Here is a 13,537-nt window from a genome sequence, read left to right on the forward strand (position 1 = left end):
TGTCATAATGCTCCTAGAATGAATAGAACAGTCCAGTGACGTGCAGTGAGGGGTATGGTAGGGTAGGCAGTAAATATAGAAAATAAATATTTGTTGTGTATTTTTTAGCGCGGGGTCTGGGGGTCCTCCCCCAGAAAAGAATGTATTTCTTAGATGCAATTTCCTGCATTTTAACCAAATCTGGAGAGTCACTATCAGCTAAAAACCTTTATAAAAGACTAAAAACTTTGAACAAATAGTATGGCTTGGATCGGCAACTAGGCCTATTCACCTAGTATGCTGATAAGGTCTTTAATGTGCAACAAATTAGTAGGCCTATGTTTCTCTAAATACTGTAAATATAAAGTAGGCTATAAGATAAAATGCCACCAGTGCTTAGCCACCACAGCTCTAATAACTAAATAAGTAAATAGGCTAAACTATTAGACATTTGGACATTGTCTGTAGACCTTACATCTGAAACAATAAGTGAAAATGCATAATTTCAATTTGTTGAAAAGGCCAGCTAGACTTTTTTGTTTGTTTTTTTTGTCAAATTGCCAAATTGGTAGCTCAAGGACCCATAGCCTACTCTGTACACATTTAAGGACCTGTAGGCCTACATTTTACAATAATTTAGAAAGCTACAACATCACAGCATTTTGGGGGGAAAGCTTTAACTTTTGGCTTTAGCAGTTGACTTTGCTCCTCTTCTGTTTATTCTGTTGCAAATGCCAGGGTGTTTCACATGGAGGATGCAGGGTGGCAGTGTAGCCTACTTTGTTTAGAAGATAAAATGTCTAGTTCACCAACTGTGAATCACACCATAGCATGTGAGGGGAAACGAACATTTAGCAATAAACCAACCTAGGTAACAGCTCCTGCTTCGTTGACGCATTTTGTGCTGCTAATCAAACACTCGCAGACAAGAAGGAAAGTTGGCAAGGGGGCGGGTTGCTTGCGAACTCAACAAACATGAGCGGCGGTGCATTCAGACAGTAAATACTGGTAGGCCTACATCGAGTAAACCAACGAAAACACTTCTGAGACTCATTCTTGTGCGTGATTGTATTCTCAAACACTTCAGCAACGGTTGTGCAAGGTGTTTCAAATCAAGTCAATTTCTGAGTGCGGTGAGCACTAGGGCTGGGTATTGCAGCCATGTTCCTGTATCGATTCGATTTCGATTCTTAGGGCTTTGAATCGATTAATCACGATTCAATTCGATTCGATTCATTCCGAATCGATTCAATCCGTTCCCTTCTTGGTGCCAGGATTTCCCCCAAAAGATGCTGTTGCCTATTTTTATATAAAAATGTCAAAGGGCTGTGGCGTGAGTGACAGTGTTAACAGATTGCTAATTTGTAATAAGTAGGCCTAGGCCTAATTGACTAATACCTACTGGGTATTTTCCATAGACCTAAATTAAACAAAAAGAACAAAAAGAAAAAGAACCAAAAAATCGATTTTGTGCCCTGTGAATCGATTATGTGAATTTCGATTCGATTTGATCGATTATCGATTAACTCGATTATTTTACCCAGCCCTAGTGAGCACCCATGCCAGTCACTCGAGCCCAACGTTGATCTCGTGCACACAGCGCACTTCAAAAGAACACAGCTGCACGTCAACTTGCTAACAGGCTCCACACACCTCACGCATCGTGTATTAAGTCATCATCATAATAAATTAGGAAAATGAAGTCATGTCGTACGCTCAAAAAACAATCTCGCGTCCATAATAACACACACATAGTCTATTCGTGTCCACAGCACAACCAATCTTCAATGTCAACACCTCCCTGACCCATCAACAAAAGGCACCACGACAAACTTGAGCATGTTCATGTTAAAATTTGGCTACCCACAGCTTAATAATTAGATGACTTACCTTAAAGCAGAATCACGAGTATGTTTTCCATGCAAGTTACCGGTAGTTCCATTAAAAGCCCGGGGTGGTTGACATGATGAAGATATTTTGTCCCAGTGTGTTCAAACTACTTGAAGCTGCTACCCATCTGATGTTGAATATTTCCACAATGCAGCGATTGCAAACGGCTCAGCTATTGCCTGTCATCTGAACCATCTTTCTTGCTACTTCTCGGATTTTTTTGTAATAAAGGCAAAACGCCAAAGACTGCCATGTTTTCTGTACGGCTAGAGTTTGAACAAGCCGTAGCTTGCTAGCTGTTGTTGCTATCATACTTTAAGCACGAAGGCTTCCTGAATTGTAACAATTTTTCATGTTGGCAGCTGTGATTGGCTGAAGTATTCCCGCCATCGCGAAAAGCTCTGCTTTTGCTCTCCATTGACAGTCTCTGTGATAGATAATACGCATGCGCCAACTTCTACATTGACAGCGTTGAGGGCAAGATAGGCAGAGTCAAAGCGTGCCTACCCTGGCTCTGCCTGGCATTCGAAAGCTGTAGCCTTCACCTACCAGCCAAGGCTGCGCGACGCGTTCCCATGGCAACCTGTCCAAGCCTGAGCGCTTTGCTTCGTGCGATAACTTGGGGTTTTGATCGGTCTCCGGTTACTGTAGCCTACTTTTAACAGCTAATTTATAAATTAATGTTTTTGTTATGCATGTGAACTCTCAAGAATAGTTTTTAAAACATGTGTTAGTTTTTTATTTTTAAGAAATTTATCCTAGGGTAGGCAGTGCCTACCCTGCCTACCCTGAGCGCACGTCTCTGGAACAGTCCTTATGTCTGCCTAAAGGGGGATTTCCCCCCCTCCCCCTTGCGACAGTAGAACCCGGAAACAATGTCAGGGGTGATAGTGAAAAAAAATCCTGAGCCTGAACTTTTTTCCTGGTCGGGGAGGGGGGGCCGGGGGACGACGGGACATACTGCATATGAGACGTAATGTAGGCCTTATTATTATTCAAACACATTATTCAAACATTTAAGATAATGTTTTCATTTTTGCATTATTTCTATAGTGTTATTCACGAAAACACAGATCATTTCCCTGTTGGTAGGCTACAGCACTTGGCTGAAAGAAACTGACCACCACGTTCAATTCTAGCTGTAAAAACGAATACCAACGTATGCAGTTAGAAATGCATTCTAGGCTTGTGATGTTGCACTAAAGTTATTGAGGTGGGTATTGAACCAATGCAACATTTCAACACCAGAATGCATTTCTGAAAACATGGTGCATATTTTACCACATTGAATTAACTGAAAGCTACATATGTAGCAGCCATACCAAGACAGGTCAGTAGGAGGCAATACTACTCCAAAGTACAGTAACTACACTCTGTCCAAAATAGAGGAGGTGATTACCAATTAATTGAGCAATACTTTTAAATGACATGACATTTGCTGCAAGCTGATAAGTTTCATTTTCATTGGGACATTGCTCATATAACTTGTATAGGCTACTGGACATACGTTTAGATAGCCTACTCGTGGCCCCATGGTCTACCTATAACCACAGATTGTTTAAGGGCTGTGCTATAACCCCTGCCTTTCCGTTGTAGGGAAACGCCCTTTAATTACCGGTACATGATATTTAGGGCACAAGCGCATGATTGGCTACATGCAGGCCCACGTTCACATCGCATATTTCGACTCCACGGATGACAGAACCAGTGGTTATTACGGACAGGACAGTATATATAGCCTGTGTGACTACTGCGCGACTTTCGCATTGGGTTGTAGTCAATTAAAATACATGAAAATCACTCGCGTGTACACACGCCCATTACAATGTACGAGTTGAAAAGATAACAGAAAGCAACAAAAACAAAGACAGGACCGAATTAAGCTACATGAAAATAGCACAGGGCGTGAAGATAAGATGAACATTCACTGCATGTCTAGGTGACACCGTTGTGGCCACATGAACGCAAGCCAAGTATTTGAAGTTCATGAGAGTCTGATATTGATAATTGCCCCCTGCCCGAGAGTAGGGATTAAGTAGCCCAGAGCGTGCAGACAATACAACCTGTGCATCGTGCGTGGAATAACTGGATTCGATTACGCAGAAGGGCTACGACAGGGAGCGCGCGAGAGAGAAAGGCTGTGTGAACCTGTGCGAGGCTGTTTGGGGGTTTCACAGAGCGCGTTGGTTTAGTCAGCATAACTAATATAAACATCTCCCTGAAATCAGTTTGACACGTGGTTTGTCAACATTGCGCAGTCATTTAGCGCACATAAATGAGGAAAATAGACGAACCTATTTCAAACATATACTCTCACTGAGCCCGTTTATGCGCATCAATAAGCCGTTTATTGTTACGGGGTCTAGTTTAGTTATGACTCTTAATATGATATACACCGACCCCGGAAGTAGGGCTTTGTAATGTTTCCGGCAATACACGACTTGCGTGATGATACTTACCTCAGAGTCCGTGTCATTATTATAAACTTACCAGAACATGGTGTCAGAAGTAAAAGTAAGAAGTGAATTCGTTACTGAATGAGGCGTCGTAAACGTAAGCGTCGTACAGTTACAGTCAGCGTAGCCACCATGTCTGAAGACAGAACTGAGCCGGTTATTCCCGCGGAAGGTCTGCAGAACGCCGCCGGGCCAAGCCACCTACCCGCGCAGGGACAGCAGCAGCAAGCCGCCGAGCCAGCCGCCGAGCAGGGCATAGCGCTGCCCGCCAACACAGCCATGGCCCCCAACATCCCCCCGCCGTCACCAATGAGCTTTACCGGTGAGTGGAGCATCAACTGGGAAGTATTCCGGGCTGAGTTTGAGGATTATTCACTTGTCACGGGGCTATCTGTCAGACCGAAGAATGTGCAAGCGGCTATGCTACGAACTGTGATGGGAAGTGAGTGCAGACACATTTACCGTTATAACCTGAATCTTACCGCTGTTCAGCAGAATGATCCTGTAGCCATACTCAACGGTCTGGAAGAGTACTTTAAACCTGCTAAGAATACAATCTATGAGAGATACGTGTTTGGGCGCTGTAAACAGGAAGATGGGGAAAGTATTGACAGCTTTATTACCAGGCTGAGAGAGAAGGCGGGGGAACATGCGAGTATGGGCAGTTGAAGGATGAAATGATTCGGGATAAGATCGTACTGGGCATTTCAGACGAAGGCACTCGGCGCAGGCTGCTCAGAGAAAAGACTTTAACACTTGTCAGTGCCATCGAGACGTGTCGAGCCGCAGAGCAAACAGACAGGCGAATGAAAATGATAGTGTCCACCGACACCACATCGCACGCAGACGCGGTCCATGCGGTTGCCAAGCAACGGTTCAGGCCAAACAAATCGAAACCGAGCAATTCTCCCCCTTCGGTCACAGATGCGGAGATGTGCCGATACTGCGGCTACACGCACCGAAAAGGCAGGCAGCACTGTGCAGCATTCGGAAAGGCATGCAAATTATGTGGCACACAAAATCACTTTGCAAAGATGTGCATGAAGAGTAAGAGAAATGACAAAAAGCTGCACTGTGTAGAAGAATTATCCGATTCAGATTCAAACAATGATGTTGACATATACATGCACGAGTCAATTGGAGCAGTGCAGGCAAAAGGAAAAAAATGGTTTGTGACACTGCAAATAAATCAGAAGTCGCAGCAGTGCCAGCTCGATTCTGGAGCCACTTGTGATGTCATGAGCTACACTGACAAAATGAAACTGGCACCCAATACTGCACTGAAACCCAGCAAAACCAGACTAAAGCTCTATTCTGGTGACATGTTAACCTCCATGGGAATTTTTGAAACCGAGAGTGTAATCAAAGGCCAGACGCACCCAGTGACATTTGAAGTGGTCAAGACCACTCAAAAGCCCTTGCTGTCAGGCACCACTTGCGAGCGCCTTGGCCTCATCAAGTTCATGAGCCCTGCAGAGGTGCATGCAGTGGAGCACACCTACCCCTCGGTTTTCACCAAAGAACAGCTGACCAAGCAATATGGGGATGTGTTCAACTCACCTGTAGAAGCCGTGCCTGGGGTAGTTCGTTTTGAGTTGGACCCGACCGTCGACCCTGTTCAGTGTGCGCCCCGCAACGTCCCCATAGCCATGAAAGCGGATGTGAAAGCTTTGCTGGACCAGTACCAAGCGGATGGTCACATTGCGGATGTCAGCGAACCGACTGATTGGATCAGCAACATGGTCATTGTGAAAAAGCCAGGCAAATTGAGGATCTGCTTGGATCCAAAATTCTTGAATAAAGCCCTGAAACGCTCACACTACATCATGCCCACGCTTGAGGATGTCCTGTACAAGTTGCCAAAGGCCAGGCTTTTCAGCTTAGTGGACGCCAAGCATGCGTTCCTACAGTGCAAGCTGGATGACGAGAGCAGCCTCATGACCACATTCTGGACACCCTGGGGCAGGAAGCGCTGGCTGAAGCTACCCTTTGGGGTCTCTGTGGCTCCAGAGATCTACCAGCGCAAGCAACATGAACTCTTAGCAGGGCTGAAAGGGGTTGAACCCATTGCTGATGACATCTTAGTCGTGGGTTGTGGTGACTCCGACGAGGAAGCAGAGAGGGACCATGATGCGAACCTGCGGGCGGTGATGGAGCGCTGCAGGGAGGTGAAACTCCGACTAAGCCTGACAAAACTGCAGTTCAAGCTGAAAGAGGTACGTTTCCATGGTCACATTCTGTCAGCCTCCGGGTTAAAGCCTGACCCTGAGAAAGTGAAGGCCATTGTGGACATGCCCAACCCAGAGGACGCGAAGGGTGTACAACGTCTCATAGGTTTCGCCAACTACCTAGCAAAGTTCATGCCACACCTGTCAGCCGTCTGCGAGCCACTACGGCGCTTGCTGGACAAAGACACCCCATGGCACTGGCTCCCCAAGCATGACGCAGCAGTGTCCGAGCTAAAGTCCCTAGCCTCATCCATGCCAGTGCTACGGTACTATGATGTCACGCGACCAGTCACGGTGCAGAGCGACTCCAGCCAGAGTGGCCTGGGGTGCTGCCTCATGCAGGAAGGTCAGCCCATCGCTTTTGCATCCAGAGCTCTCACCCCTACAGAGAGAAATTATGCACAAATTGAAAAGGAGTGTCTCAGCATTGTGTTTGCCTGTCAGAGATTCCACCACTACCTGTATGGGCGTGACCTCGTCACAGTTGAGACCGACCACAAGCCTCTGATCTCCATCTTCAGCAAGCCTCTCCTGAGCGCGCCTAAGAGGCTCCAGAGCATGCTCTTGACACTGCAGTACTACAACCTGAGAATTGTCTACAAGCCCGGGGTGGAGATGTTCATCAGTGACACGCTCAGCAGGGCAACGACCAAGTGCTCAGGCCTCGGTACGACCTACACTCGCCAGGACATCTGTTCACTGCAGCAGGAACAGGACGATGCACAGCACATTAACCAGGCAGAGTACTTGAATGTGAGTGACCAACGACTTGAACAGATCAGGCGACACACAGATAGGGATAAATGCTTGCAGTCCCTCAAGTCAACTGTGCTAGCGGGCTGGCCAGAGACAAAAGAAAGCACACCACACTACATCCGTGAATACTGGACTTACCGCGATGAGATCAGCGTGCAGAACGGCATCCTTTTCCGGGGCCAAAAGGTCATCATCCCAAAGTCCATGCGTCCAGAGATGCTCACGCGCATACACTCCTGCCACATCGGAGGTAATGCCTGCTACAGACAAGCCAAAGAGACACTATACTGGCCCAACATGCAAGCAGAAATCAAGGACAAGGTTAGTGGCTGCCTCATCTGCTCAGAATACACTCGCAATCAGCAGAAAGAATCCATGCTTTCACATGAGCTACCCACACGGCCATGGCAAATTGTCAGCATGGACTTGTTCGCACACAGAGAAAAGGACTACCTGCTCATCGTCGATCATTACTCCGACTTTTGGGAGATTGAGCTGCTCCCAGACCTGTCGGCAGACACAGTCATCAAGCGCTGCAAGGCCCAATTTGCTCGTCATGGACAGCCAGACAAGGTCATCACAGACAACGGCCCGCAGTTTAGCTCCCAGTTCAAGCGATTTGCACTCGAATGGGAGTTTGACCATGTGACCTCCTCGCCAAGACACCCAAAAGCAAACGGGAAGGCTGAGTCTGCTGTCAAAATAGCAAAAAACCTTCTCCGCAGAGCAGCACGAGATGGGGCAGACCCCTGGAAAGCCATTCTGCACTGGAGAAACACACCCACAGAGAACATGGACAGCAGTCCCGCACAGCGCCTCATGTCCAGGAGGCTCAAAACCTCCATTCCTGTTACAAACAAGCTTCTCGAGCCAAGTGTGCCTGGGGGCGTCACGGAGAAGCTACGCCGCCGTCGTCAGATTGCAAAGCACTTCTATGACCGCACCGCTAAAGACTTACCTGAGCTGGAGATCGGGGAGTCGATTAGGATGAAGCCTCTACCAAGTGATGCATCTGGTCGCTGGAGACGGGGGACTTGTCTTCAACAGGTTGCGCCACGCTCCTACCTGGTGGACGTCGAAGGTACCCTTTACCGGCGCAACAGGGTGGACCTGCGAGTAGCAGAGCCTGCCCCCTCATCGGCGGCCATGGACATCCAGAGGCCCGCGCACACATCGGCACCTGAAGTGCAACTCTCAGGGCCCGCCTCGGGGCCCCAAATACCACCAACTGTGTCCAGCCCTACCACGCCGGATCCTGTTGCTTCCCCACCTGGGCAGCAGCCGCTTCCTCACGTCGGCACGTACACTAGGGCTGGGAGGCTGTCCAAGCCTCCTCAGAGACTGAACCTGTGAATGATTTTATGCTTGAGCACTTTTATAAAAAAATAAATACAGGAGCTCCAAAAAAAAACAAAAACAAAACAAAACAAAACAAAACAAACAAAAAAAATAAAAAAAAACACAACAGCTCAGTTTAAAAAAAAAAAAAAAAAAAAAAAAAAAAAACATTACAGGAGCAAAAAAAAAAAAAAAAAAACAAACAAACAAAAAAAAAAAAAATCCTGCAAAATATGCATGCTCGAGCCCAAAAAAAAAAAAAAAAAAAAAAGGTATGAAAAGAAAACACTGTTCTTGATATGCACTATTTTTATGCTATGTGATATGCACTATTTTTTATGTGTATGTTTGCACTGTTTTAATATGCACTGTTCTTGAATATGAACTGTCTTGTGATGAATATGCCAATATGCAGTAGGTTTGAGTATATGATTGTCATTTGAATATGCAGTATGTTAATGTAGCAATGTGTTCAGTATGTATTGATGTTGTGTATCTTTTGCATTTTACAGTAAGTTCCTTACAGGTTTACAACATGAAAAACGTTATACCTCCAGTATGTTCAGATCGTCCTTGGGTATTGTGATTGTCTTATTTTGTAATGGAGGATGTTACGGGGTCTAGTTTAGTTTATGACTCTTAATATGATATACACTGACCCCGGAAGTGGGGCTTTGTGATGTTTCCACGACTTGCGTGATGAGACTTACCTCAGAGTCCGTGTCATTATTATAAACTTACCAGAACATTTATGGTCAGGTTTTTGGAGTAACCTGCGCAAGGCAAAATCATTCGGGCCCAAGCCAACATGCCACAGTGGGCAAATTAATAACTAAATGGCCTTACCTTCAAACGTTTTCTTGATCACAGAATTTCACTAGTATTCCACTGACATCCACATGGTTCAACACACCCATCACAACTAGCAAGCCATGTGGATTTGTGCTAACAATAGTTGCTAATTTTTATCGGAATCCAAATGGTCTAGACTTGGCCTATAGTACTTTCTTCCGTTTCTTCAGTATAACGAGATGCCATTTTTGGATTTGCCTCCGTCGACAGTGAAAATATCTGAGAAGGGTAACCAGTAGGGGCCTAGAACTCTCTTTACTGTGCATACTGACAGCCAATCTACTTCTCCTTTCACTAGAACTAGAAGACTGCCGCCAGTGCTGTGGTGAGTGACTCAAGAGCAAGATGTAACAAATTGATACATTTTTCCGTAAGATGTCGGGATGATACAATTATGGGCTGCTGCTCATTTGGGTTCCTTTCGCGTCTCTTACAACAGGCTGTTGCGCGCTCATTTATTTTCACCATACATTAATGAAGGCCTACGCGATAGTTTATTATTTTATTAATTTTGGGGAAATTATTATTTTATTTTTTTCTACAGCCACGCTACGCCGGATTTCCGGCGCGGCGCCGGACTGCTATCACCCCTGCAATGGGCCAACGGAACCTCTCTGTTATCTACTCTCTCTGATTAAACTTTCTAGTTCAGAGAATAAGCGAGAGAGTAGTCTTTTGTACTCAATCTGATGGTTTTCTTAGCAGAGGTGCACCAAAAGACAGTAGCTAGCCACAACCATCCCGGAGTTTAAGCAGAGACGGTTTAAATGCATGCCACTTGACACATTAATAGAATAGAGAATCTTTGGTTTAAGCACGCCTACAATTGACACTTGTGTTGTTCTAGCACAGGGGTTCCCAACCTTTTCCAACTTGGGGCCCACTGGAAATTTTCACAAATATCCGGGGCCCACCTCTGACCCAATAAACAGTAAAACTTACATAAATAGTCAAAAATAAGCAATACAACTGTAACAAATTAACAACAACCATACAAAAATATGATTTTGATTTTTACAAAATGATTTCAAGGCCCACTTGGAATACCTTGAGGGCCCACAGTTTGAGAATCACTGTTCTAGCATATAGTATGCTATATGCCCTTCATTTGGGATGGTTTGTCGCCACAAAGGCTCAACATGTGTATGGAATAGAGCCATTTGTCTATTCTCGGTCTATCTCTCCTCACAGTCTAAAGCCCATTCTCAACCAGACTGAATGGCAAGCGGACGCTTTGTTGGTGGTGGCAGCAGATCGCTACTGTGACTTTCTGCTGACAGAGATAACAGAAAGAGCATGTGAACAAGAAAGGGTAAGAGAGAAGGGGAGGGGGGGGTGGAGACGACAGAGAAAAACAAAGAGAGAGGGCGGTTGACGGCAACATTATCGATGCACTATACACTTTCATCCTTCACCGTCACCCTTTTGTGTCCGATTTGTTCCTGATTGCTGCTTCTTTCTGATAAGAGCAGAGCCCTGACTGGCGTCACATTAGGGACACATGCAAGCGGATGTTATAAAGTGAAGTTTATGCCAATCTTATGCAAATGAGAAGGAAATTTCGCCCGCGGTGGCCAATAAAATCAACAGCATAAATGTTCTTCCAATTGATTTGATTAGCCGCTACAAAGCTGTTGGCAGTTGAGCTGTCAGAATGCAACACTGAACTCCGCCTTGCTTTGCTTCGCTCATTTTTCTTCCATGTGTCCCTGTCAAACTGAAACTCCGCTTTATGTCTTTATGTTTTCTTCTGTTTTCGCTTCCTATCACACATCTTCATTTGCTGCTAGGAAACTGACAGTTACATTAATTTATATTTTTTGTTTTCCCCCCCTGTGTTTGTCAGTGTTTGTTAATATAACGTCATTGGACATACTATGTTTGTTTGTTTACTTCAATGAACATACTCTGATATTAAGATACATGTACTGTATGTCAGTCGTCAGCCTTGAATTGGTGCCTGTTTGGGTGAAATCAGTTCTTGACTACCTCACAAAAATTCGGAGCAACTTTGCAAAATATCCCATTGAGGAAACTGAGGACATTAATTGAGCTGCTTGGTGGAGGCCTGCACTCTCTGAGCACAATATTTTTAAATAATCAAACCATAAACACACACAATAAACAAACAAACAAACAAACAGACCCCTTCCTACCTACCTACTGAACTCGGCAAACCAACACACTGTGAAGCCCGGTATTTTCCGTCAGGGCTGACGTCTTGGACTGAGTGAGTCTTGGAGCCGAGTTAGCCGAAGCAGGAAGCGCGGTCGGTTCTCATCGGCTCTTGTTGTGCTAGCCTGGCCCACGGGAGAAGACCTGGAGCAGGAAGAGGGAGGAGGGAGAGGTCAGAGGTCAACACAACAGCTGGAGGGACATCATCTCCATAGATGAGCCAAGCGCTACTACATCTATCTGGACCATCAAATGCACACACAGAGACATGGAGTGCACGTGCATGCGCACACACGCGCACACACACACACACGATAGTAGCCAAATGCTACTGCAGTACAAATCAAGCACACATAGACAAAACAAACACGCAGAAGGATCTGGGAAACCAGCCTCCATACATACAGACAGACAGACAGACAGACAGACAGACAGACGCACCCACGCACGCACGCACGCACGCACGCACACACACACACACACACACACACACACACACACAGTGGAAGAAGAAACCAAAGACCACAGTAGCAATCCTTCAGCCAAAATACCACAGACGTTCTCTCCTTACCACACCTCCATTAAGAGTCAACGACTTTCACTATTGATCCAAATGCTGGCGTCTTTGGGCATGATTGGGCACTTTTCTAGTCCAATTTCAAGGTTTAAAAAGGTTGCCATTACAAGAAAAATCCTGAGCTTGAACTTCTACCACTCAGTCTAGCCAATGAGATTTGGTAAACCAACCTACCAATTTTAAAATATTCTTGATGTAGTCATAAGGCTACATTTCAGTTTCCGACAGACAAACACCGCCAAGCCTTGAAATCATTCACAGACCATTGCCTGAACACTATCCACAATGTAGTTTAGATGAGCCATTTTAAACAACAACAAGAAAACAAATAAAGCCAGCGGCATGTTTTGCGGGCCTTGCTTGTTTTTGGAGGAGGTTTGCCACCGTGCCGGTGCCTGGCAGCCTCCAGGCTATATATAGAAGAGCACAGTAGCAGCAGCAGCACGCTGCAGGAGGACAGCTACTACTTGGAATGCAGAGGACCAACTCCACTAGAAAGTTCTGGAGAAAGAGAGAGAGAGAGAGAGAGAGAGAGAGAGAGAGAGAGAGAGAGAGAGAGAGAGAGAGAGAGAGAGAGAGAGAGAGAGAGGGGGAGAGATTGGCAGGGAGGGAGAGGGTGAGAGAGAGATTGGCAGGGAGGGAGAGGGTGAGAGAGAGATTGGCAGGGAGGGCGAGGCTGGAGAAAGAAAGAAAGAAAGAAAGAAAGAAAGAAAGAAAGAAAGAAAGAAAGAAAGAAAGAAAGAAAGAAAGAAAGAAAGAAAGAAAGAAAGCCAATTAGAGAGGCCGAAACTTTGATGGCGTTTCCCCCTTCCACATCCATTTATTAACGAGAAATGCATGATGTTGACACTGAACATGACCCCAATATTGCTTGCAAGTGTTTTCATATTTGTCGTCAGCAGGTTCACAGGCATTTCTATGAAGCATACGTGCCGTCAACACAGTCTGGAGGGTTTTTACAATATGACTATTGTATGATGCTTCAGACCTTGGCGTGGACTATGATGATATAGGATATTTTCACAAGTCGTTTGGCAATGGCCCCACAGGTCGATAACACTTCTGGGAAACATCAGGTGTAATTCAAACATCAACCGAAAATGTATGTGTGTGGATAGCTATAAAAACTGAATAACGAATCTCAATAAAGAAATGACTTAAAAGGTGTTTCCATGATAATGCCATGAACAAGGGTGGTTACAGTATTGGTTTTCATTCCTCTGGAATAAAATAATCACTCGTTCCACGCAATTCTGTAATTTAGGGAAGTTTGCTATGTGAGGGAT

The 13,537-nt window shown here is 45.4% G+C and overlaps 1 protein-coding gene across 1 annotated transcript in view; it reads right to left on the bottom strand.

Moving 5' to 3' along the window:
• Window positions 1-13,537, bottom strand: part of LOC134459422 (cytoplasmic protein NCK2-like) — a 64,389-nt gene that overhangs the window by 39,447 nt on the left and 11,405 nt on the right. The window contains exon 2 of the mRNA XM_063211774.1: window positions 11,660-11,818. The gene's annotated coding sequence lies outside the window, so the exon portion shown is untranslated. The remainder of the gene's footprint in view (window positions 1-11,659; window positions 11,819-13,537) is intronic.

The sequence above is a fragment of the Engraulis encrasicolus genome, chromosome 12 (genome assembly GCF_034702125.1).
Source record: "Engraulis encrasicolus isolate BLACKSEA-1 chromosome 12, IST_EnEncr_1.0, whole genome shotgun sequence".
Taxonomy (NCBI): domain Eukaryota; kingdom Metazoa; phylum Chordata; class Actinopteri; order Clupeiformes; family Engraulidae; genus Engraulis; species Engraulis encrasicolus.